Source organism: Scatophagus argus, chromosome 16, assembly GCF_020382885.2.
Source record: "Scatophagus argus isolate fScaArg1 chromosome 16, fScaArg1.pri, whole genome shotgun sequence".
Classification (NCBI taxonomy): domain Eukaryota; kingdom Metazoa; phylum Chordata; class Actinopteri; family Scatophagidae; genus Scatophagus; species Scatophagus argus.
The window spans coordinates 20,107,039-20,131,567 of record NC_058508.1 but is presented as its reverse complement, the minus strand read 5'-3'; the positions used below and the strand labels follow the sequence as shown (position 1 = coordinate 20,131,567).

The window sequence follows — 24,529 nt, the reverse complement described above, 5'->3', positions numbered from 1 at the left end:
AGCAACAACCAACAGTTCATGTAGTTTGTAATGGAGACAAGAAAGCAGACAGAAATGGCACCAGCCCGACTGAATCGCCACTCAGTCTTCGTTTTCCCGGGAGATTTGGTTGAGGTTTTATTCTTCAGCCATTTCACTGTGCAACCAACATTTACTTCACAATGACACCTTAAAGCAAAAAGCTTGCTGCCACTTAAATGATTAATTCATTGTTAAAATAGTCATGGGTTCATTTTCTGTTCAGCAACTGAAAAAAAACTATTTTGGCACTGACACTGACACTGGCATTTTTAATATACAAAGGAAGTAAGACACGTACTGCGTTATATTGCACATACTGAGTTCAACAAAATCCCCTCCACGTGCAATCAATATAAAGACAACAATAACCACTCAAAAGTCACGGTTGTCACATTAACAGGCGTAATTTAGACTCTGCAGATGCTGACTAATGACGACCACAGAGCGAATTTTCTGCATTAATCAAAAATTAGAAATCTGGAGAAGGAAATCATGATTCTTGTACTTTGCGATTAACAAAGTGTGAAACGGTGTTGACGGGTTTGCTGCAGCGGTGGATTATGGACAAACCCCTTCTGACAGCCTCTTCTACAGTGTGAGAGGAAGCAACAGGGTTTATGGGGCAGGTGGTCTTAATTTTGACAACCATTAATAACAGCACTTGTGTGAGATAGCGGCTTCCAGTCATCTCATTTGTTCCCGCTAATTATCCCAAGGTATAACAATTAATACAACAATGATATATCTCTGACTCTTATCAGAGCAAGTCTCCAACCCGGGAATCAATAAGACACTGAATCCAGTCAGGCACCGACGCTTTTTTGTTGTTGTTTTTTTTGCAGTAGCACAGACGCGGCGGTGGGACTAAAAATGTTAATTCCATTCCTGCACGAGCACAGCATCGCAGGCTCCGGGGGCTGGAGAATGTGAGCGAATGGTGCAGTCTACATTAACACTAATAGACGGCCAGCTCGAGTCGGGCTCCACCAGCCAGGGAGAGGCGGGGAGCCTCTCGTCCCCTCTGCATGCAGGTTATTTAGACCTGAGTAACCTTAATAAGGGCATCCGGCAATCTAGATGTGGTTATTAATGATGATGGTTGTAATGATGGGACTTTGACACGCAAACTCATTTGACACACTGAGCATCCTCACTTGGCACAGTAAGAAAGGAGACGGGGTGGAAGGGAGAGAGAAGGAGAGAGGGATTATTAATCTGATAGATGACTGTATGGCTGCAGGCAGAGATGGGAATTATCAACACTACAGTAATAGATGAATACTGAACAGCTGCACAGAGAGAGAAAGAAGGAGATGGAGATGGAGACAGATGGAGGGAAGGTTGAGTGAAAGCAATGATGAGGGATAAAGACCCAGAGAGAGGTATAAATAGTGGAGCAGAAAAGAGATCAGTAGTAAAAGAAAGATTTTTTAAAAAAAAGTGGAAGAGGGAAAGTAGGGAGGGAGAGAAGAAGAGACATTAATATTAATAATCTCTCGCTCAGTGAGAGAGAGTGAGAGAGAAAGAGGGGAGAAGGGAGGGGGGGCTCAATAGAGAGATGAATATAAAACAGACAGAGATGGAGGGAGGGGAACGACAACACGGAGGCGCATATAAAACAGAGCGATGGAGAGATGGAGGCAAAAGACAATACAGAGGGATGAATATGAAACAGGTGGAGGTGTAGCGGAAGCGAGCGACCGAGGGAGGAGAGGCCGGGCGGGTGGGGGCGAGTTTGATCAATAACGCGTACGCAGTAGTTCAATGACATTAAAACACACGCAAGGACACTGTGATAAATCACATCGGCTGCAGCATCTCTGGTCAGACGGAGCAGGGCCCCCGGCGGAAGTGAGACGCCAACTGCCGCAACAACTGCAGCGCCGCGCAGGCAGCGACGCAGCGGCCCTCAGCGACTGCTCCTCGTCTGCATCCCGACACGCGGCGGCGGAGCGGCGGCGCGGTGCGGTGCGGTGCGGCGCGGCGGCGGCAGCGCAGGCGGATAAAGAGGCACTCAAGTGTTATTTTTGGATCGACTCTCACCTTTTTATGTATTTTAATTTTCAGCCACCTTTTCTCTCTTTTTTCTTTTACTTGGCAGTGAGAACTAAGTGCCGCCAGAGCTATTTCAGGTAGACAGCATCTGAGCAGAGTCGAGAGGTGCAAAAGAAGGGGGGGGGGGGGGGGGGGGGGGGGGGGGGGGGGGTGGAGAGAGAGAGAGAGAGAGAGAGAGAGAGAGAGAGAGAGAGAGAGAGAGGTGTGGAGGCTGAGGTTAAGATGGTGGCTCAGACGTGGGGGAGGGAGGGGGGTCCACAGAGGAGACTGAGACTAGTTGGAGCTGACAGCTGGTTAGAGGCTGGTTGATAGTGTTCTGCCTCGCTGCTGTCACCATCCACATGTTACAACGGCCTCCACCTGTAACTCTCCCTCCTCTTCCTCCCTCCATCTCCCCTGATATCCATCTACCTATCTCCAATCTCCTTCAATAAACGTAGGAACAGACTCTCTTCCTTTCTGAGAACTCTTTTGCGAACTCACTCAAGCCCCTCTCCTCCTCGCTGCCTACTACTACTTATTTCCTAGACCTACACCACCGCACCCCCACCCCCCACCCTCCCCATGCTGGCGCACTGTAGTGTCCACTGGCGGGGGTAAATGCTGCATTGACCTCACAGTTTGAAGAAAGATTAACGTGCCACAATGATGCACATTAACCCTTAACCCCCCCTTCCCCCCCTTCGTTCTCTTTTCACTGCACACAAACACACTGCAGCTTCCTTTCCCCCCCTCTTTTGCTCTCTCTCTCTGCATTCAAATCTTAGCCAACAGAGTTACCATGGTTACCTATTCACCACAGTCTCCAACTCCGTCCAGCTGTACGCCACCAACTCCACATCCACCCCGCTCCACCTCCTCCCTCATTAGCACCCTATACACACACTCGCACACAAATGGCACGAACCGAACGCGAGTGCGATCCAGAGACCGTGAGGCGGCGTCGCAGCAGGCCGCAGCGCACGCCGCCACAAGTGACGAGCGACCACGAATCACGAGTGCAAAGATCAGGGCCACGTTTCCTGTGAGCGGACGGCAAAATGAAACGACGGTAAGTAATCTGACATTCAGGCAAGTAGAAAATAAATTAAACGATTCATCCAAATTTTAAAGGTCCAGTGTGTGGGATTTAGGGCCAGAAATATTAATACTAACAATAATTCACAATTACAATCACCTGAAACTAAGAATCATAGTTTTTTCATCACATTAGCGTCCACCATGTTGCGCCACCATGTTTCTACAGCAGCCCTGACTGGACACAACAAACAGTGGCTCCAGAGGGGCCCTTTGGTGTTTTTCTGCTGTCACCTCAGGAGAGCGTGAGCACAACTCCAGACAAGAGTTTTCTGATCTGACAGGACACAATCATGAATAAACTGTTGAAAGATAAATCTGTTTCATGATGTGACAAAGTCCAGGTTTTAAATATACAACACTGCACCGACCAAAACAAACGTGTGCTCTTCGCTCAATTACGTGGAAACAAGAAGGACAGAAAGCAGCATCAACACACACACACACACACACACACTGTAAACTGTAAGATCACACTCAAGATTCTGTTACTGCAGAAACATTTTCGTGTACTGTTTAGCTGTAAAACGAGAGACAGTTCCTGATGACTGACGGACTCACATGTTAAACAGAGGAGCTCAGATCACAACCCACAGGGGGGAGTGTGACGTCTCCGATCGGGACGTCATTGCTCCACCACGTCTTCACATAGCAGACAGGTGTTTGCTGCTGTATGAGCATTCAAACCTACAGGTTTTGGTTACAAAATGGTTAGATTCCGTTTTTGGTTTAAAATTCTGGAGAGTTTAGGGAGACACGGCTGTCTGAGTTAAAACTCTGTGAGCTTTGTTTGCATTGTTAAAATAATGAATGATTGAAAAACAGTTCACCATCTAATATCCACAAACTAGTCGAATCTTTCCTTTAAAATCTGTGTTTTTCTAGCTGCTCCTTCACTCAGATGTTTGTTGTTTGTTTGTTTGACTGGCCGAGGGAAGAAATTTATATGTCAGAGTTAAAAACGTGAACCTACAAACATGATTTTGTGACATCACGACTTGTTTGGAAACCGTCCAGCATTTTCCACGTCGATTTCGTTACCTAACGACATGGAAACTCCTGTGCACACACACTGAAAATGGACTTCTCAGTGAGGCGGGAGGGAAATCTCGTGTCCAGCTGGAGCTGAGCTTTTAAAACTAAACATATTTGTGTATTCATGGATTCTAAACTGTTTCTTTAAACATATCAGACAGATTATTATTGTAAGAAAAGAATTTTCTATTCTGTATGTCTAAATGCATGGCTGTCTGTAGTAACAGATATTTAACATTAGTTTTAGGGCCTTCAACTAAATGATGCATACTTCATGCTGCTGCAGCCATTATTTTGTATTAATTTCTTTTCAGTCTGAAAATCAATTATTGTACGAAAACTTATGTTGTGTCTTCCATCGCACTGAGCATCACGCCTGCATTCATTTTTTCTCCAGTTACATTATCAGCGATTTGCAAAGCAGCTTCAGCTCAGATTGATTTTAAAAGTCTGCACTGCTTTACCTCACAGCTGAGAATGCAGATAAATGGAAAACAAAGCTGTGGGACATCCGGATGTGTAGAACATACTAATATGGCGTGCAAAATGGTTAATTGAGATGTGAATGGATAAAAGATTGGTAGCAGACGGACTGGTGTAGTCCTTAAATTAACCCCCCCACCCCTGCTAATCGTCATCCCAGAACGTTCCCAGCTTTCCTCTTAAGATTTCCCCTGAGCTTCAGAGAGTAGCTTCAAAGTTAAATAAAACATTTTCCCACACTGTTAGACAACATTACATATACAGTATTCTCTGTTGAATGAAATATTAAAAGAGCTACGATTCCATCCAATGAAATATTCTAGAAGTCCCACGCAGGATTTTTCACATACAGCACACTCTCCTGTAATTCATCCTGACATATCGGATATCTTTAGGATCTTGACGGGAATTTAAAATTAAGTTTTGTGCATTTGAGAAATGCTCGGTTACCCAGTATGCTCAACTTGCCAGAGGCTCCGTAAGAGGTTAAAAGACCCCTATCTTCATGTTTTTGATCCTAGCTGCCATGATGTGCCCTTTGAATTTTCTTTCATAAAGATTTATGTCGGCCTCTAAAGGTTGGGTAATTGAGTTTGGATAATTTTACCCTCCACTACATCTCTACCTGTGACCACAGAGCCATAATTTAAAAGTGGAGGGTTGGGAGAAGAAGCGGAATAAGGAGCGGATGATTTTTGCTTCTTTCTCCACCCTCAGCGAGCGATCATCAGTGGAGTATACCGACCATGTGCAGCAGATGGCCGGATGCTAACTTTGCTAACTGATCCAAAGAGCAAGAGACAGGCAGCGAGATAACCAGAACCGTGCTGACAGTCGAACGAGCGTCGAGTCGAACAGACAGGAGTACGCTCCTTCTCTCCAGCGTCCTGTCTGCACACCAGCGTGGAAGCCCATCAGTAATGACTCGACACACACACCAAGATGGCAGCTCATGCAGTCACGAGAAAAAAAAAAAAAAAAAAAAAGAGAAAAGCTCATCATGTCGGTTGTGTGCTGTGGGAATAGAGCCATGACCTTTCCTGATCGCTGTGACATCTCGGCAATCAGGGCTGCCAGGCTTTAAGACAGTGGAATATCTGCTCTCACACACCCCAATTTCTGAGACAAGGAAGTAATTTAAGATAATAAACCTAAGACAGATTTTATCCCATACAGCAGACAGCAGGTTTACCTGCCATCCCAGAGCTGCTGATGCTTCTGTTGTATCAGCGATGGTCGGCCGATTCAGTCGATTTACTGAATCAATTTAATCAATTTGCTTTTTATTAAAATTCAGTTCGCAGTGATCCATGTCTGATATGATGGATCTGATGAGGCTCTCCTGATCAATATCATTATTGATCAACGATGCCGTCCGAAGCTCTTAATCCGGACTGAGAACACTTATTATGTTGTGTTCTGGTGCAGACTTTTAGTGCCCCGTGTTCTACTGTAACTGCCGTTTCAGTGGCTTCACTGCCCTGAGAAAAATAAAATTCTGAGGGAAATTGGCTCCTTCGATCTAAACAGCATCAATATCAACCTTAACGGGCCACATAACGGTTACCAATAAAGAATGACTCAGAAACAATCTTGCAGAATTTGCGCCACACAAGATGTCTGTAAACAGGAACAACGCTTGTAGTCTAACTGATTACGACTGGCAGCGAGCTGCTGCAGCGGGGTGATGAAGGGGGCAAGAGTAAGAACTCAGATCCACCTCCTGCCGTGTTCCCGCCAACCCTTCTGTCTCCTACTTCGGTATGAACGCCAACAGCGACGAGTGGGCGCCTCCTCACAAACGGACACAAACAGTCTTGGCACCCTGAGGCATCGCCAGGGGGCGAAGTCTCAGGGGGAAAGCGAACTCCTTGTGTCGAGCAGAAAATCATCCCCTCTCGCACGATGTTTTGCGGCGCTCATCCCGATGGTCAGCTCATCGGGTCACCGACTGTGTGTCTGGTCAGCTCGTACAGTAACACAACAATGAGATGCAGATGAATTTATCAAATGTGACTAAAAATTAATTCAGTTATCAGCTGTAAGGTTGAGCTAGTTAGGCTGCTACAAAATGACATTTAATCATTTGCACCGACGATATTAAAGCTTTAAAGCCTTCATACGAAAAAAAAAAATTGACTTCCTGGGAACAAAATTACCCAGCTTCCACACTGAGCGTCCCGTACAGCATGTGCACCAGAGACGACCACTGGCTGAGCTGCTAACTTCAGGTTTAGCCCTCTGCTAACCTGAATGGGGATAAAATCATTTAATTAAGTGGCTCTTCTTCTTCTTCTTGTTCTTCTAGAGTTTCCAAATGTTATCAGATTGAATCGACCAAATTCTGATTTCTTGGGGGTCGGGAAAAATGAATCTACCATTTTACATCCACTTCTCTCACAATGTCAAAAGTCAGAGCGCGTAACGTGACAGTTCGGCCATGATGTCAAGGTGGCTTTGAGGCCGAGCGCCGCTCCTGTGGGCTCGTGTGACCCAGTGTTAATATAAAATACTGACTGTAATCGCTTTCACTTTTAACATTTATAAACTGGCACTTTGACAAAATTAACAAATGTGCTCAAAGCTCAGTCTTCTCACTTTTATCGCGCTAAAGGCTTTCAAAACAGAGTGTCGACCGCTTAAGTGTTTCAACATCCAACAGACTACCGGGGAGATGTGGACGCTTCTCATCATTTAAAAGTAATTTGACCAGCAGACAAAGGCCTCTAACTACCAGATCAGCTCAATCATAATTTCTTCAAGTGATTCAGATTTCCAAAGAGGCTGGCCCCTCCAGTGAACTGTATTTGAACACAAAGCGCCAAACCAAATCAGTCTCATCTCACTGCGTCTTATTAGAGGGAAATATGACGGACCACAACACAATCAAGTAAGCGGCTGCACTGAGATCTTTGACTTTCCCAGACGTTCATTTCTCCGGGCCTTCCCGGGCTGAGGCGGAGCCGCTCTATCACAAGTGTGATCTCCAGGCTGCACACAGCTCATAAGGAGCAGACAAATTTAGTATACGATAAATCAGCGCTAATATGATACCCTCAGTGTCTGCTAGTTAACATAAAACAACCTCTAAATTTTCGCTTGGCAGGCGCTCCTCACTCGGCCTGCAATATCTTGTTTGTCCCAGCCATGGGGGTGGGAGCTCATGCAGAATAGCATACAATACACAGAGGCCAAACTAAATATAAAACCATGCCACCTAAGCTGAAACTGTGCATTCCAAAATTAAGACACATTTCATTTGCTTCAGCATCCCTCTGTAGTCATGTCAGATAGTAATCCTGCCACGGAGACAGTTTCACCATCATCAGCCCATTATAATCCCATCCAGACCTTCCACAGTCTGCTACCAACCAGCATTCATTTTTAGCCCGGTCTGCTCATCGAGCCTCATTTTTCCTTCAGACTCAGCCCATGTCCTGGTCCCAGGGTAGTCTATCACATTTACGCTCTTCACAGGCACTTATAAACATTTAAAGCATGTGTCTAACCGCCAAGCAAAAATGACTTTGGAATGAAAGACCAGGGGCTTTTTTTGAACAAATGGAAAAAAAAGGAAAAAAGAAAAGAGAAAAATCTGCATCAGAAGTGCTGAGTTAATGAAAAACTGCATCAACAACAACAACAACAACAACAAAAAAGCAGTTTCACTCTGCAGAAGCAGCCGAGTCATGCAGACTGCGTTCTCCTTTTAATGATCGTGGAGCTGGGGGGGACGGGAATACAGGACCATGACAGAAGGTGCTTGTGAAGAGCCTTTTAAATGGGGAGCATCGGGGTGCGGGGGCGTCGCCGTGTCGTATTGTCCCGGGTGGGAGAGAGGAAGCGGCGCCCCCCCCCTCCTTCCCTCTGTCTCCTCCTCCGCTGTGTTTGCCCCCCACCCCCTGGAACTGAAAGAAAGCCGGACAAGCAGTGGCCTTGCTGGTGAATGAAGCCCTGACGTCACTGCCACACTCACACACTCACACACACACACACACACACTGTAAGCAGTGTGACTAATAGCGTACTAATGTCCTTTGTATTGCTTCACTTATACCTGATTCATGTCTGGCTCCCAGGGGAAGGAGCCCCCCAGGTTAGTGAAATATCCACAGATGTTAGATTTGACGCCAGTCGATTACCCCCCCCTCCATGACACCACCAGATTCAGGTGAAAACACCACTATTGTACTTGATATTGATTTTTCCCCCTGATATTGCACACAGTGATTTCCCCCACGAGCTCAGGGTTATGTAGAAACACATTTCAGTCGGCCTCCCTATTAGCTCAGCGCGTGTTTGATAGCTAATGTCGTGGTAGTTTGTGATGGGGCAAACTGGGGGAAAGGAGTGGGAGGGGGGTTTCTTACTGTTCCCGATGAAACAAGCCTACAGTGTAAAACAAGGGCCAATGCTGATACGTTTATTTGTAGTCAAGGAGAAGATCTGGACATTTGGAACTGATTGTAGTAAAAATTAAAATCTCTGTCCAAAAATTTAAAATAACCACTGATGGATCCTGACGAAGTGCTGTGTTTAAGTACAGTTTTGAAGTACTTGTACTTTACTTTAATTTCTGCTGCTTTGCATTCATACTCCACTCCACTTCAGAGGCAAATGCTGTACTTTTTACTCCCTTACATTTGTTTGATGACTGTAGTTACTTTGCAGATTCAGATCACTCAGTGTTGACAGAGGATGCTGCATTAGAGCCGAAGTAATGCATTTTTAAACTGATTTATTTTACCAACACCTGAAAGATGCAGAAGTGATGCGAGTGTCTGCGAGGATGTGATGTTACACAGAAAAACCAGCCGCTAAATTCATCTGCATCCTAACACATATAAGACACAGAGCGCAGTGTGAGGTGAGTGAGTGCAAGATGAAGAACTGCTTAACATTTTAATTAAATTATTTTTCACTGTGCTACATTATTGTACTGTATCCCCAAATCAATTAATAATTAATGACAGAATTTCATTAATTTCTTCTACCAGAGGTGTAATCTAAATTTTTGATTTCACATATTTATCATTCCTCAGTTGCATTTCAATAAATGCAATAAATCACAAAAAGGTAGTTTGACTTCCACTGAATGTTTAGGAGAAATGCTCAGCTAAGCTGGTGCTGTAAAGGAGCTTTTAAATTCCACAGTGGACTTTAATGGAAGCTGCAGGCACAATTTAAGTCTAAAAAAATAACACAAATAGGTTTTTACCATGATTGAGCCTCTTTAACTTTCTCAATACCACTTGGAGTTCAGGAATTCAGGATTCAGTTCAGGATTTTATTTTGGGTTATTTTCATTTTCAGGCTGTGGATAAAACACTGAATACGAAGAAGAGTAAAAAGTAAATTAATTAAAAAATATATATGTATATATTTTGCAAAACTGTTATTTTAAAACCAACATCTGCAATTGGAGATTCTTGCCTGTGAATGTTACAAACCTGTTTATCAGCGTGTCTATAAATTTGAAACTATTCAAATTAGCTTCGGTGAAGCTTCGGAGCAAATGGCCAAGGAACAAGTGAGTGGGTTTTGATGCAGACCCAGAAATCTTGTACAATTTTCTGAACACTTGAGCTTCTACACATTATCTGGATCCACATGCAGATACAACACTTTATACAAACTGGCTGACAGACTGTGCAGCGCCAGCCGAGCTGTGACACACCAGCATGTGTGCTTACCAATACTCTCCTCTTTTTCTTTATCCACTCCTGATCACATGTTAAGATGCAGCACTGGATGTAAACGTGTCAAATTATGGAAACAAAACACTCTCATAGTCCAGTTTACCTGGAAATTATTCCTAACTAAGTTGCATTATATTGGATGGAGAAGAAGATCAGCAACAGTCCTGAACATAAGATCATCACAAACTAAAACACACACACACACACACACACACAGACAGGAGTTAGTTAACCTAACGTTGGTTTCATTATATAATGTCACCGTATATCCCGAAGGTAGCAAATGCACTTTTGATGTCTTTCAGTGCCTTGTCGACAGCTTGAGCTAATCTGTCATTTTGAACTCCTCAACTGAATGTACAGAAGGTCAATTGAGCTTATGATTGTATGATAAACTATTAATTAGGCAGAAACTCCTCCTCACTTCCTCCCCGTTTACTTATTAAGCCTCTTAGCGTGATCTCATGACAGGACGTGCGCCCTCGGATGCTGTTACAGTCTTGCATTTTAATGCTACAACAAACGGTTTAGTTTGGTTATTAGAGCAACAGTCCAATAAGCGCTTATTTTTAGAAAACAGCACAACAGCCTGATGAGGTTTCCTTAAACCGGAGCGTTCGGCGTTCCACATTTTAATCACCACTCATCCTTGTCAAATAGGATATACTGCAGCCCCCCACCCCTCCTGCTTGTATCTGGCTCCCACCTAGCCCTCCCACTCAAAATGTCCAAAGACGCGCCGTTGCTCTCATTAGGATGCAGGATGCAGAGAGAAGCCCTGATCTATTCAGAATTGCTCCTACAGGAGCGGGGGAACCTCCTCCCCTTCAGAGGAGGCCAAGAGCTGCAGATTAAAAGTCACTGTGTTCATCACCCTGCTAAAGCACTCCCATTAAAAGACATTACATTACCTACCCTACATGTTCAAATCCCTAACTGGGGGCTTCAAACCATTTGTCACGACATGCTGGGATAAAAGACTTTTTAATGTTAACATCTTCACATTCACCACACCAGCCCTCGACTTCAAATAAAATCCAGTTATTACTGTCCGTTCTGAGCAGTGACGCCGATACAATTAATCCGTGTTTAAGGTTGTTAAATGTGTTGATACACTCACTTCCTGCATGCTTGGGGGGGCGGGGGGGCAGCTAATCAAAATGTCTCTCAGCCATTTACAGAGCAATGTAAACGGCACAATTTCTGGGTTGCTCTAAAACTCTTTCCCAGTGTTCCCGAGCTGAGCGTTTGTCGCTCCCAGCTGTTTTGGAGAGGAGGAGGACTTGGTTCAGCATTTTCTGTGTTTCACGCTGCCCTTGCTTTTTTTTTTTTCCTGCTGAGGAGCAGTGTGTGTGTGTGTGTGTGTGTGAGGGCAAACTGTAGCGTGTCAGCTGTGCCTCCATGTGACGTGTGTTTGGTGACATTTCTGTGATGGGGTCAGCCTGAGGACTTGTGATAAAATAAAATTACTGTAAAAAATCCCAGAGTACAAACTGCAGGACTTCACATGGGCAGACTTGGTTAGAGCTTACATTTTGGCTCGAAGATGAATAAATAAAGAAAATTTATTGAAATTAACATGAAATTCTCACTTTGCGAGTTTCTGAATTTTTTTTCCACATGAATTAATTTGCTTTTCTGGTAGCAAAACAGGATGTGTTTCGTTGAGGCAGAAAAACTGTTTTTCTTTGGATAAAAGTGGAGACGAGTGTTTTTCCTTCACTGGATTATTGATGCATTAAAGTGATTGTTCTGCAATCGCATAAATATAATGCTGAACTATAACAGCAGTTTAACAACAGCGAGCTGTCAGGTTCAAATTGTACTTTTAACAGAATTTATATTTGTCTCTTCTGGGTTGGATTTTCTGACAAAAAAAGAGGATTGCTTGTGAATGCAGTTTTATTTGGCAGCTAATTATGGTATCTCACATTTCGGAGCGTCTCATAAGCACATGAACACATCATAAAGTCAATAGTTTATGTTTGACGAGAGTCTGCACTTAAAAGTACATTACCATGAAACAATTCTAGCTTTTATAAATCTAAAGAGGATTTATTCCCAGTAATGGATTACTTTCAGTGCATGATGGAAATCTGTGGAAGCTGAATTTAACTCCATACTGGAGACATGGAAAATGCTTTGCAGGAACACAAAAAAATGGGGCTTGGATATCATAGCAATTACAAATACTCCCACACAAACACGAAAAATACAAATATTTGACTAAAACTCATTGTTTGTGCGGTGCTGGATTTTAATAGTTAGCACCAATTCAGACGGCGCTTTAGAGGATCTCTGGAGGAGCTTTTGATCATTCATTTGTAATAAACTTTTCCATTTGGACTGCTGAGGGGGGTTTATAGTCCGTTTAGGTGGTGCAGAGCCCCAGAGTGCGCACTCTTATGATTAAGTATAAATCTAACAGTTGGAGGCTGGTGTGCTGCACATCCACCAAGCGGGCCACAGCTCACTGATTCTCTAATTGGAGGGGGAAGTCACTTCACCAACGCCGTGCGGCAGCGGCAGCAGCACTTTGGAGTTAACAGGTCCAGTTTTTAAAGTTAACATTAAGTCAAGCCTCTCTCACTTCCACACTCACACACACTCCAACCTAACCGCTCCGCCTGAGCACCATCAAGATGCGAACACACTCGTTTTTAATGAGCATATGCAGTGTCGTTACGAGTATTACTTCGCGACTCAAGGTCAAGGTCATCGGTGTAGGACCGCACAGATGGTGCTGTGGTTTCCCCTCGTGCTCCAGCTTTTAGAAAAATACACGAGAATAAATACAAGTATTAAAAATTAAAAGTGAAGAATATTTTTTTTTTAAAAATGAAGGGACAAATGAAGTAGTGTGTAAAAGAATTAAAGGGGAATACTGAACGCAATTATGAAGACGTAGACTGTAACACACTGAGCATGTGTACATCTTCAGTGCAAACGAGAGGCAGCGCAAAGACTGCAGCTTGAGAAGAGAGGAAAACATGTGGCAAAAGCAACATGACATGTAATGAACTGCTAACGTAGTCATGTTGCTGTACACTGTGGCACATTGCGCTGAAGATAACAACAAAGATACGCAGAAGAAAAAGGAATTGTGAGGCCTCAGCAGTCCTCTGCAGCGTGCGCAGCAACAGATTTTACACTGTAACAGGACTCGGTGGATTTCAGATTTGCAAAAAGGGAATAGCGTTCAGACGGTGTGGTGCAACATGTGGAGCAGGGGTGCACGTGTCTGCTGCAGGACTGCACAGGAGACCTTACAGTTGCATGTATAAATGTCTGTCGGTCTTTCTACAAACAAACAAACAAACAACCGGCACGTGCGTGTGAGTGCACGCCTGATAGGAAACGCTCTCTCTCGGCCTCCATCCATTCAGGCCTCACCCCAGCCTTCTCTAGGAGTGACACACTGACTAATACACAGACAGATAAACACTCACACTGACAAACACGATAAGGCTCTGCCCACGAAACACTGACACGGACTGACTGATGGACGTCTCCATGGAGAACAGTCACCAAGACTGACACAACGTCTCTCGCAGCCCAGCGCCGCGCCAGCTAAACCGGAGAGGTGAGGAGGGAGGGAAGAGAGAGGAAAGCGAGAGAAAAAGAGGAGATAAAGAGCGTGCAGCACCGGCATGATTACAAAGCAGCACTGAAATATTCCAGCATGGATTGCAGTGCAGATCTGGTCTAACGAGGCCACGTGATGGTCTCCGCTGCCCTTCGATCTGCTCCTCTCACACCTCGGTCACCCCATCGCTCACACCTCTCCATCTCTTCTTCTCCTTTACGCTTCTCTCCTCTCACAACCTCTCCATCCCTCCCTTCTCTTCTGCATCTGCTCCTCTCCTTGCCCCCCTTTACCTCTCCTACACCTAAGGCATGTTTATTTCCACACCTCACCCTTCTCCTCTCTGCGGGTTCTTCTCTCCACCCCTCTCACTCTCTCTCCCTCTCTCCCACGCTGTGCGAAATGGAAGCTCTTACAGAGACCTGAGGTTGCCATAGTAACCTGCCATAGTAACCACTCACCGATGTCTTGCGTGTCTCCGTCACGTCGGCGGGGGCTCGGGGCATCCGCGGCCCTGCTCTGCAGCTCCCAGAGCGGGGCGTCAGTTCAGTAAACCCTGCAGTGTGATGGAAAAGTCCCCGCATCGAATCTGCTTTTGCCTCACAAAACTTCCGAGTGGCAGCATTTCTGAGGGAGCCAATGACTGATAACCGACACAAAAAAAAACAACCGTTAACTGCAGGTCACTTTGGAGTATGATTAGACATAAGTCACCATAGGCACACAGCTGGGAGGACGACTGCCTGTAAATGTCTCCAAAAAACGGATTCCAACTTCTAACAAAAAGATTAAGTTAGGGTTCACATGAGCATTAGGTACGGCAGATTAAGAGCCACTGCAATTAAGAGCCACTGTTTCCACAGTCCACATATGGAAATTTGAGCCTGAACGCCTCGCCGCTGCACCACCCCATCCAAAGCTACCACAAGAGAAAAGTGCAAGAGGGGCAAAATATATAAATAAACTAGTACAACTGAGTCAACATTCTACACGTACCGCACAGAGTCTGGGGAGGTAGAAAACAAACAGTGAAGGCATGTTCAGGTTCACGTGTTGGCACCGAGAGTAATCGTCCTAACCACACGGCCCAATCTGTGATTTATCACAGCCTCACTAACTACCTCCTCTGTGGCTGTTGGGGGCCTCCAGGGACCGCAGCATGCATGTCTCATTGGCCTCCTCTGGAGCCACCATCTCGCCATGACATCAGCGCTGCCCCGCCCCCTGCGCCACCCTCCCCTCCCCCTCCCCCGCCCATCCCTCCCACCACTAAAAATACAACGTCCGAACAGATCCGAAAACATCGTTTGATTACGTGTCATCTTGCGCGACAGTCCGCCCGCGCTTCTCTCCAGGTGTCTCGTCGTGATCCCTCCGAGCGCCGTGGAAACCAAACCTGTCTGTGTCAGGTTTGAATCACAAGGAGCGAAAAAAAACCCCAAAAACAACCAAAACCCACACACAACAAAGAGATAAAAAACCCGTTAGGCATCACACTTTGGTCATCAGGGTTATAATTTCATGTTTACTGCTTCTGTTGCCATCTATATCATCAATATTTATACTATCAGCATTGTCATCATCGGCATCAGTATGCCACTACTGTTGTCCTCCAGCAGCCAGTCAGTGAGGCAGACAGAGGAAAAGGCCCCAGCCTGACTCTGCAATGCTGTATTGAGCTCTTATGCTGTCACTGACCCGAAACAAACTCCCTCAAGACTCAGTGCCTGGATGCAGCCAAGCCGACTGAAGCTGCGAAGCGTAGTGATCACTGAGGCCTGACCACCTTCATTAGCCAATCACATTTACTAATACTTAATCTAACCAGGAGAAGATAATATGGCTTCTCTTTGCCAAACCCAACATCAGACACGCAAGGCTGAATGCTCGCTGTGGCCAGCTCATTTCAGACGGCACAAACTGAACCGCGTGCCGACTGCTTCAGAGTTAACTCGGATGACTCGCTACTTTTGACCGTCCCTACTAAAAGATGATCAGATCGCCGAGCAGCGCCAGGCAGCTCTCCCACGGTGCTTTCATGAACTCAGGAGGAGGGAGGCGGGGGAAAAGGAATCGCCTTCGTCTGTTTTTCAGGCATCCCTCACCACTTTAGGTCATGATGAGAATATATTCCTCAGGGGAAATCTCACCATTTCTAATTATGTCAATTCAATGGATTATAGCATTCATTTTGTACCATTAACATTGCCATTCTCCCAACTATTATTCAATAATTAATGCCCGGACAGTCATCATGATCCCCAAAGGGCCAACACCCAGGCCTGGGCGGGAGACTCAATCAAACCAATCACGGCTAATTATATCCACCCCGCCATCACAGGCAGCTTAGCATTTCTGCTGTGCATGATGGGTCAGTGCTCATGCACTGCCAGCCCCCCCCCCCCCCTCCCGGTTACCGAGATTCAAACTGTGCTACATCATGCACAAAAACAGCCTCTCAGATCTCGGTCTCAGGGTTCAGGCACGGCGCGAGCACGTGGCGACCGTCAGGGACGTGTGTGATACGATCCCAGCCTCTCTGATGGGGGCTCGTCATGCTGCATTATTAAGAGGCAGCTGGAGGTTGCTCCCACAATTTTCAGCCTGATCGGCGACTCTCTCTCTCCCTTCACCCTTCAACCTGTGTGCATCAGCAAGTCGTGCAGCCATCAATCAATGACACCGTCGCCCTATGAAGAGATCAGCGACCAGCTTGCCCTGATTAGAGCAGTTTTAGCATCATCTATAATCTGTCTCTCATGCTCTCCACCATACGCAGAAATGAGTGTACGTGCATGAACACATGCAAACACACACTCGCACAGACTCCAAATTTAGGGCAACGGTTACTCTCCTTGCATTCTGATGTGGCAGCAGAGACGTCCCTCAGAATTAATGCAGTCCTTTGTCCTTTTATGTACAGTGAGGGGACGAGGAAAGGCAAACTACACTTTAACCAGATTGAAAACGTCCTGGCTTCCATTTGAGAGACGCACAGATGTTTGACATTGGGGAATATTTTAGGGGGTAATCATTTATATGCTGGACTCCTCTCATGCCCTTTCCCACCTCATGTGTTTGTTTTAGGAGGATTTGCCGTGACTTCTCCACATCTCCTCTGGACATAATCCGCAACGGCTCCACAGTTCCAACAGCGCAGGAGCGGCAGGAGGCTGAGCATTATCTCAAAGTCACACCTTCCCTCTAGGCCAGGTGTGCAGGTGTAATTTACCATGTCCCTGTTAACCTGCTTGCTTGTTTTCATCAAGCTCATCGGCCATGCATAAGTGGTGTGCCTAGGAAATTAAAGAGCAGCCTGGCCTGATTCCTCAAATGACTGAAATCGCTCAGCCGGCGCTTAATTTGTGACACAGGAAGGTGTCAGGGCTCGGTTTGGCGGGACACGTGTGCCTATGTGGTGACATTAATGGCCGACAGTTAAAATGAAAGTGACCGCCGACTTTGTTTGCTATCTTTTTAAAGACAGGTGAAAAGGTTGAGGATATCCTTTAACCTTCCATCAAAAGTGGACTTGATGTATTCCGAGTTCCTACATAAAACTTCTTTCCATTGGTCAACCAAAATGAAGAGACTGAAGGTACCAGTGGAACAATCTGAATGTGGGACCTGTTACAGGTGCACAATCCTTAAAGCGGGATGAAAACTGAATAAAACATCCCATCTGCATCCCATCCACCACCCTGTGTTAACCTTTCCTGGTGAATGATGACATTGTTCAATTTTAATAACATGCATATTAGGTCAAGGGGCGTCATGACTTTGATCTTTCATGACTTGAAAGGATATTTGACTTAAATTGTGTGCAGAGGGGAAAGGGTACTCAGGGTACACAGGATCCGTATGTGAGAGGGGCCCACAAAGACAGGAGGAGGGGCCCACAAAGACAGGAGGAGGGGCCCCTAGAGAACAACAATATCCAGGGTCCAGAGTTTTGGACTACACCCTTGTTGTGAAACTTCTGGACTTTTTCCGGATTCGGACCATAACATCCATGAAACCAAAGCACAGACGCTGAACAGCCCACTGTGGTTTGGGGAGTGGGAGCAGGGCGGCGACGAAGTTCAAGACGAACAAATTCCACTGACATTTTGACCTCGTTGTCTCAGCAGCGAGACGACTTGATGTTTTGAAGCGCTGCCTTTAAACGTGATGTCATGTGACAAGCCTCTCCTGAAGAGCTCTCCACTGGCTGGTGCTGTTGTACACAGTTCATGATCAGCTGGGAAAGGAAGCCTCGCTTCCTCACTTATTGAGCATGAAGCCCACGATATGATTGAATAAGATACATACTTTTACAGGCGACATTAAACTTACCATCCTCCTAAAGTTTTACATCTGTAGGCCTGTTTTGGATCTAATGCAAAGTATGCTGTGGAACGAGGTCTCATAAATGGTATGTGTCATGGTCGTTCACTTGGCGGCTGAGCTACAGTGGAAGTTTACAGGTACTGTAACAGCCATTAAATCTAATATGGGTGCATGAATAAAAATCGCGGGATGTAAAATGCAAGCAGCAAAACAGCAGCTCTTAATCGGCCTGTGGGGATAACAAAAATTTAAATGACACCAGCCATCTTAGAAAACAAAAACGCCTCACAGCTCCCCTCCTGAATTCCCTTCAAATTCTCCTTCAGCTCTTCCTTCCTCACATGCAAATCTGCAAAAACAAAAAAAAACTTGCATTGTTTTCAGGGGGCTCTCAGAGCATCACCCCCACATCCCTCTTTATCAGAGCCCATACACACAGCTCAGCCCCCCCACCACCCCCTCTCTTGTCTAATCCTGCCCCAGTGCCCCACTTCACCTTCCAACACCCCATTAATAACTTAGTCTCTCTATCATGAAACTCAGGAGATCATCCTGCTGGTCCACACCGCCAGCAATCTCCTCCCGCCAGTCCCAGCCCGTTCGGATTTCTCTGAAACACCGCACATTAGCATTTAAATCCTCTCATAACCGTATCATTGTGTTGCAGATAGAGGCAGTAGATCTTCATTCATCAGTCCTAATCTATCTGCTCCTTGTTCTCAGCCGGAGGGGCCCCAGGCTCTGACTCAGAGCTTAACCCACCGCGCATAAGCCGCAAGGTGCCTGCGCATTTTTCCTCCCAATCTGGGGTCATCAGCGGGGGCCAGCGAGGGTAACCGAACCCCCAACACTCAAATTAACACAGTAAAAAGGTCCGATTAGGCAGGTTTAATTGAGCACATTTGAGTGGAAGCTGCGCCTTAACCGGATCACATATTAAGCCCTGTCAACAGCTTGCGTTACAGCGGATGCTCCCTTTATCGCCAAGGTTAGATTAACTTACTGACAAATAAACAAAAGACGAGAACGTGAGAAAAGTTAACCAGATAATGCAAATATATCTATTTGTAAAATTCTCCCTCTCACACACACGCGCGCGCACACACACACGCGCGCGTCTGTCTCGTCATACATGTCATTCCTGGATATCAGCCACCTTCAGAGCCGTGCAGTCTCCGAGCAGGCCGATACACGCGAGGACAGTTCACACATCACATCGGGTCATGAATGCGGATTTCCATTCCAACGCATGAGGAGTTTGCTGCGCGTGGAGCCAGCGCGCGCGCGCGCACACACACACACACACGCAGTCCACGCACGCACCAGACAAACAAGAGGACGAACATGAATGAATCTGCATCTCGACTGCGTGGATGTGATCGACACATTCAGTGAGTGACGGGAGGCTCACCTTCATGTTCTGATGCTGCCGGTCAAGTCCCGAAACGCGTCTCGCTCAACACGCGCTCGTCCGTCGGGTACTCCGAGAGCTCTCAGCTTCCCTCAAATAACAGCGTATTCCACTGCAGAGCCGCCGCCGACGCTGTCTTCCTCTCCTCCTCTCACTCTCTCTCCTCAGTCTCCCTCACTGTTTCTCCCCCCTCCTCTCTCTCTCTCTCTCTCGCTCTCCCTGTCAGATTGATTCACCCTTTCCAAGTGCTGCGCTGCCACCGCTGGTAATGAGAATTGTCTCAGAAATCTTCAGGTGGATGGAACCACCGGCCCACGATGAGGGGACGTCACACTGCTGCTGCTGCTGCTGCTGCTGCTGGGACAAGGAACTTTATTTATTCTCTCCATATTTGTTTCCTTATTTTTCTTCTTATACAAAACACAGCACAGCGAGTACCGTTGCAATCCGCGGGAACAATCTCGGCGCAGGTTTCACTCGGCCCAGGGCGAGGGCTTAAATATTAACAACCCCAAAATGAGATGACATAATAAACAATTGCATGATAATAATAACACTCGTGACTGTGATCATTACATGAACCCACGCGCCTCCTCCACAGTTTGTCATCCTCTCTGTCTTTCTTCAGCTTTCGTGTGTGGTTGCAGAGGCACTCACACATGTGTCCATATGGTCATGTAATCGCTACAATACGATGGCGGTGGTGTTTACAGCTTGCTACAGGGAACATTTGCTGCTTGGCCGGTTCCCTTGGCAACGCTCAAGCACACAGTGCCGAGCCCCACCTGTACAGCACCGCCTCACCGGATCCGAGTCCTGCCTGCCATTGCAGCTCCCGTCATACACACCGCACGTCATGTACAGAGCGCATACAGGAGTATTGATTGGACATGCTGGGATGGAGGGAGAGGAGTCAAAGGAATGTGAGAAATTCTGTGATCGATCTCAAGTGAGAGCAGTTTGGCAAAGACTCTCCGGGGATAAGAGAGGCGGGTGGGGGTTTAAGGTCGGGTTAAGGTTACAGGTCTGATCAGAGCCGAGTTGTCAATCAGCTCAGCAAGTTATTAGCATAAGGACGTATGTGTGAGAGTGGGTGGTTGGGTGTCCACCAGACAGCAGAGGGAGGTGTGTGTGTGTGTGTGTGTTTGGGCGGGGGGGTTCAGACGGGTGATTAGCGCTGGATTGATAACGTTCTATATCGAGACTCAGAGGATCGCTCTTTCCCACATCCTCGCAGCTCAGCGCCAGCTCTCCATCATCACAGGCACGTGTTCTCTCACACACACTCCTCACACACGTGTCTTCCTGTCAGCTCTGCTCCATCTCTCTCTCTCTCACACACACAGGTATGATTTAGAGGGGGGACAAGGTAATGACTGACCCCTACATATTTAGCCTGCATGCAGCAACAGGGGGGCCAACCTGTTCCTGCCTTATTAAACACTGCACGCTGCACACTCTGGCCTCTTCCCCCCACTTTAAGCTGTGTGTGCTGTCGCTCTCTGGACGCCCCCAGCAGCCCCACGCTCTGCAGTGACGGTCCAGCAGCGTCCACAGTCCGCCTCAGTCCTCTCTACATTCCAACAACAACGGCTCTCGCTCAGTGCTTTTGCATTGCGTCGCTCCATCCCTCTCTCTCCCCTCTCCTCCCCTCCCCTCCCCCCCCACCCCTGCTGCCTTCCTCCCTCCCTCCCTCCCTCCCTCTCTCGCGCTATTAAATTTCCAGTCACACAACAGTGCAGTGGATATCCCTCCCTCTCTCTAACTCTCACACACTCCCCACCACCACATCCCTCCCCTCCCTCCCTCCTTCTCTCACACATACATACCTCAGTAGTCTGTGGAGGTGTTGTTGTCGTCGTCCTGGATCTCTCCCTATCGCTCCCTCTTGATGCTGACGGTCCTCTCCTTCCTCTAATTTGAACCTCTCAGTCTCGCTCACTCTTCATACAAGGCTGCTCTCTTTTCACCTCCAGTTGTCTCACCCGCCCGCCCCCCCATTTTCTCCTCCCCCCTTGCCTCATTATTTAAAAGAGCACCCTCACATTTCCTCCTCTTCCTCCCCAACCCACTCTTGTTTGTATCTCTGTGCTGCAGTGTCTGCTCAGGCTATATGGTGTGGAGCCTGCCCTCCTCTCCTCTCTCCACCTCCATCACTGTGGTGGGTGTGCAGGGCTCGCTCCATCAGGCCAGCCTTTAACTGACTGATTGAGTGGACACCGCAGGCCAATGAATGAATAAAGATGGGAGCCACTGTGAGGATTAATGTGCCTCATATGAAGACAGAAAGCTTGCCATCCAGTATTTCTGCCTCTGCCCTGTGGATGAGGTTGCTCTCTCTCTCTCTCCTCCCGTGCTCAGCCTTGTGTTACGCTGTGCTGGCATATTGGTTGAGATACATGCAGGCGCTCTCTTTGCCCTGGGTTATGTTCAGGTCCCGGGGCCTCGGCGGCAGTTGCTGCGCCGGAGTGAAACCTCTGCCATCGCCGTGCTGTGTCAGCGCACAGTGGCGAAAGGAAGCGGGGCAGATAGGCCGGTGGTGTTGAGAGCGCACCGCCTGCCTTTCTGCTCCTACTGTTTCTCCCCTCCTCCTCCTCTTTCCCCACATGCTATCTCAAGACTGGAGTCTCCACAGCCTCCGAGGCCCTAACTGAGCCCTGATCCGTATCTGATGGTGAAACAGCACGCCACCGGCTGCAGAGATTCCAACCTGTGTGATACCAAATTGAACATTCGGGCTGTCGTGACTAGCAGGCGAGGGTTGAACGCTCCGACGCCTGGGCTTGTGTACACCCTGAAAACAAAGTGTTTTCACCTGCAGAGAGAGAAGAAGCTCTTTTAGACGTGGAGTTAACCAAGCTTGTATCTCCACCACTAAAGCCAATACTCCTCCCTTATCAGAAACAGCCCTACCTGGGGCATCCATTAGGACTGACAATACCACTGATCTTCGCACACAGCCAGGCCAAGTGGACCTCAACCACCGGCCCCTGGAGGCAAATCCAATTTTAGGTGTTGTGTGCTCTTCCGACCCGCAGCCTCCTTCTAATCTCTCCACGTGAAGGCTAAATTCATCTACCATCACAACACATTCACTCTCTGTGTGCTGAGGCTAATAATAACAATAATGCTTCCTCTCCTGCTCCACCATCACGCCTTCCTGTCAGCACCTCCTCTGGCAGGGCGTAAACCAAACCCTGCCCCCAGGCCTATAGAGCCCATCATGGCTTTTGCCCCAGGCTGTATAGTCTTCTTCTCCAGCCCCTGGCCTTCTCTATGTGGTCCACTTCCTCCTTCCTCCCAGTGACAACCCGTATCAGGAGCATTTTAACCTCAAACAGCTCAGACTTTGGTCATGTGGAAGGCTGGTGTTCAGGGATGTAATGGCTGAGGGTAGCAGCTTAATGTGTTTAATCACATTTTTAATGCAAATGTCGTTAATCTATATGGGGCACATAAAAGGAAATTTCTGTACTCAGAAGCTTCATGTTGAGACATTTATTGTACGTATTTTACGTTTTTCCAGTTAGTTATTTTCATCTCTGTGTTCTGAATGAATGTTTTACGGACTAAGCATTCAGTGTTTTCAAAAGAGATTTATTGGTTTATTTTGTTTTTTACTGAATATTGCAGTGCCATTACCCTGCTGTTCATAATTTATAACAGTTAATGGCAGGTCAGCATTTGTCCACAGTGAATTTTCTTTGTACTCACAACTGTGCTTTATTTTACCGAATGTTTTTCCCTGTCTGAACTTGGTCCATTAAAGGGCGCAGGTGTGGTTAGTTACAGCAGCACAACGAACAGTGCAGCAAATCAATCTGGGGGGTCACATTAGTCATTAGAGGGAATTTAGTTATTTACCATAAATATTTCAACCTTTCAATGCAGATCAGACAGAATTTGTTGTGGCAGACAGCAGACTGGTTTCAGCTTTGTTTTACTGGTCACTTTGTCAAACTATGTGTCAGATATTTGTGTGTTAATAATTTATTGTGTTACTCCACGTCTCATATGATCCACGTCTTCATGTTCTGTCTTGGACTTTGTAAATGCATGTGACCACATAAATCTTTCTGCCATCTCACTAATCTGTGTTGCATTTCCTGTTTTATTTTGAAAGACTTACATGTCCTGTTGTTTTAGTTCCTGCAGTTCCTTCACTTAAACCTTAAACATATCCCCTCAGCCACAGACTTACAAGTATTCCCACACATACCTGTCACCAGCACATCCACGTCTGAGGCCAACACACTCGAAGCAAAGAGATATCCAGGGTTTGGTTCACAAGTGAAGTTAAGACATTTACAATGGAGCCTAAGAAAAGGATTTCATGCCCAGCCTTGTCTGGGGATTCCTCTGGATCCCCCAGGAGGAGCGGGAGGACATGGCTGGAGAGTCTGACATGGTCTACACTGCTTAACCTGCTGCCAGCTGCTGCCACCCAAATCCTGATGAGAGAAAGAGGAAAACTCTCATAATTTCAAAAACACTACGTCAGAGTTATGATTATTTCCAGCTTTAAGTTATCTGTCTTTTTTTTTTTTTAAATCAATGACATATTTCTTTCTAGAAGGTGGGCCACTGAATGGTGGAGACACTGATTGATATCTTATCCAGCTGTAGCATCTCCATGTGGCCACACTGATCAGAAATGAAGGTGAAGTGTTGGTTGAGATTGCCACACATAAAAACTTTTGCTTGTCATGTTACTAGTAGAAAACCTAATTTTGTCCTTTAACATGTAACATACGTACGCAGCGTACATCAGATGCGGGTTCTTTAGTGGTAATACAGATTTCATTTATAACGTTTCTCAGGCGTATGAATAAA

At 46.5% G+C, this 24,529-nt stretch overlaps 1 protein-coding gene across 1 annotated transcript in view; it reads right to left on the bottom strand.

The window, feature by feature from the left end:
• lrrc4ba (leucine rich repeat containing 4Ba) overlaps positions 1–24,045 on the bottom strand; it is a 34,561-nt gene extending 10,516 nt beyond the window's left edge. Inside the window, exons 1-2 of the mRNA XM_046415455.1 lie at positions 21,526–24,045; positions 19,697–20,041 (exon numbers count right to left, since the gene is read on the bottom strand). The gene's annotated coding sequence lies outside the window, so the exon portion shown is untranslated. The remainder of the gene's footprint in view (positions 1–19,696; positions 20,042–21,525) is intronic.
• Between the last annotated feature and the right edge of the window lie 484 nt (positions 24,046–24,529).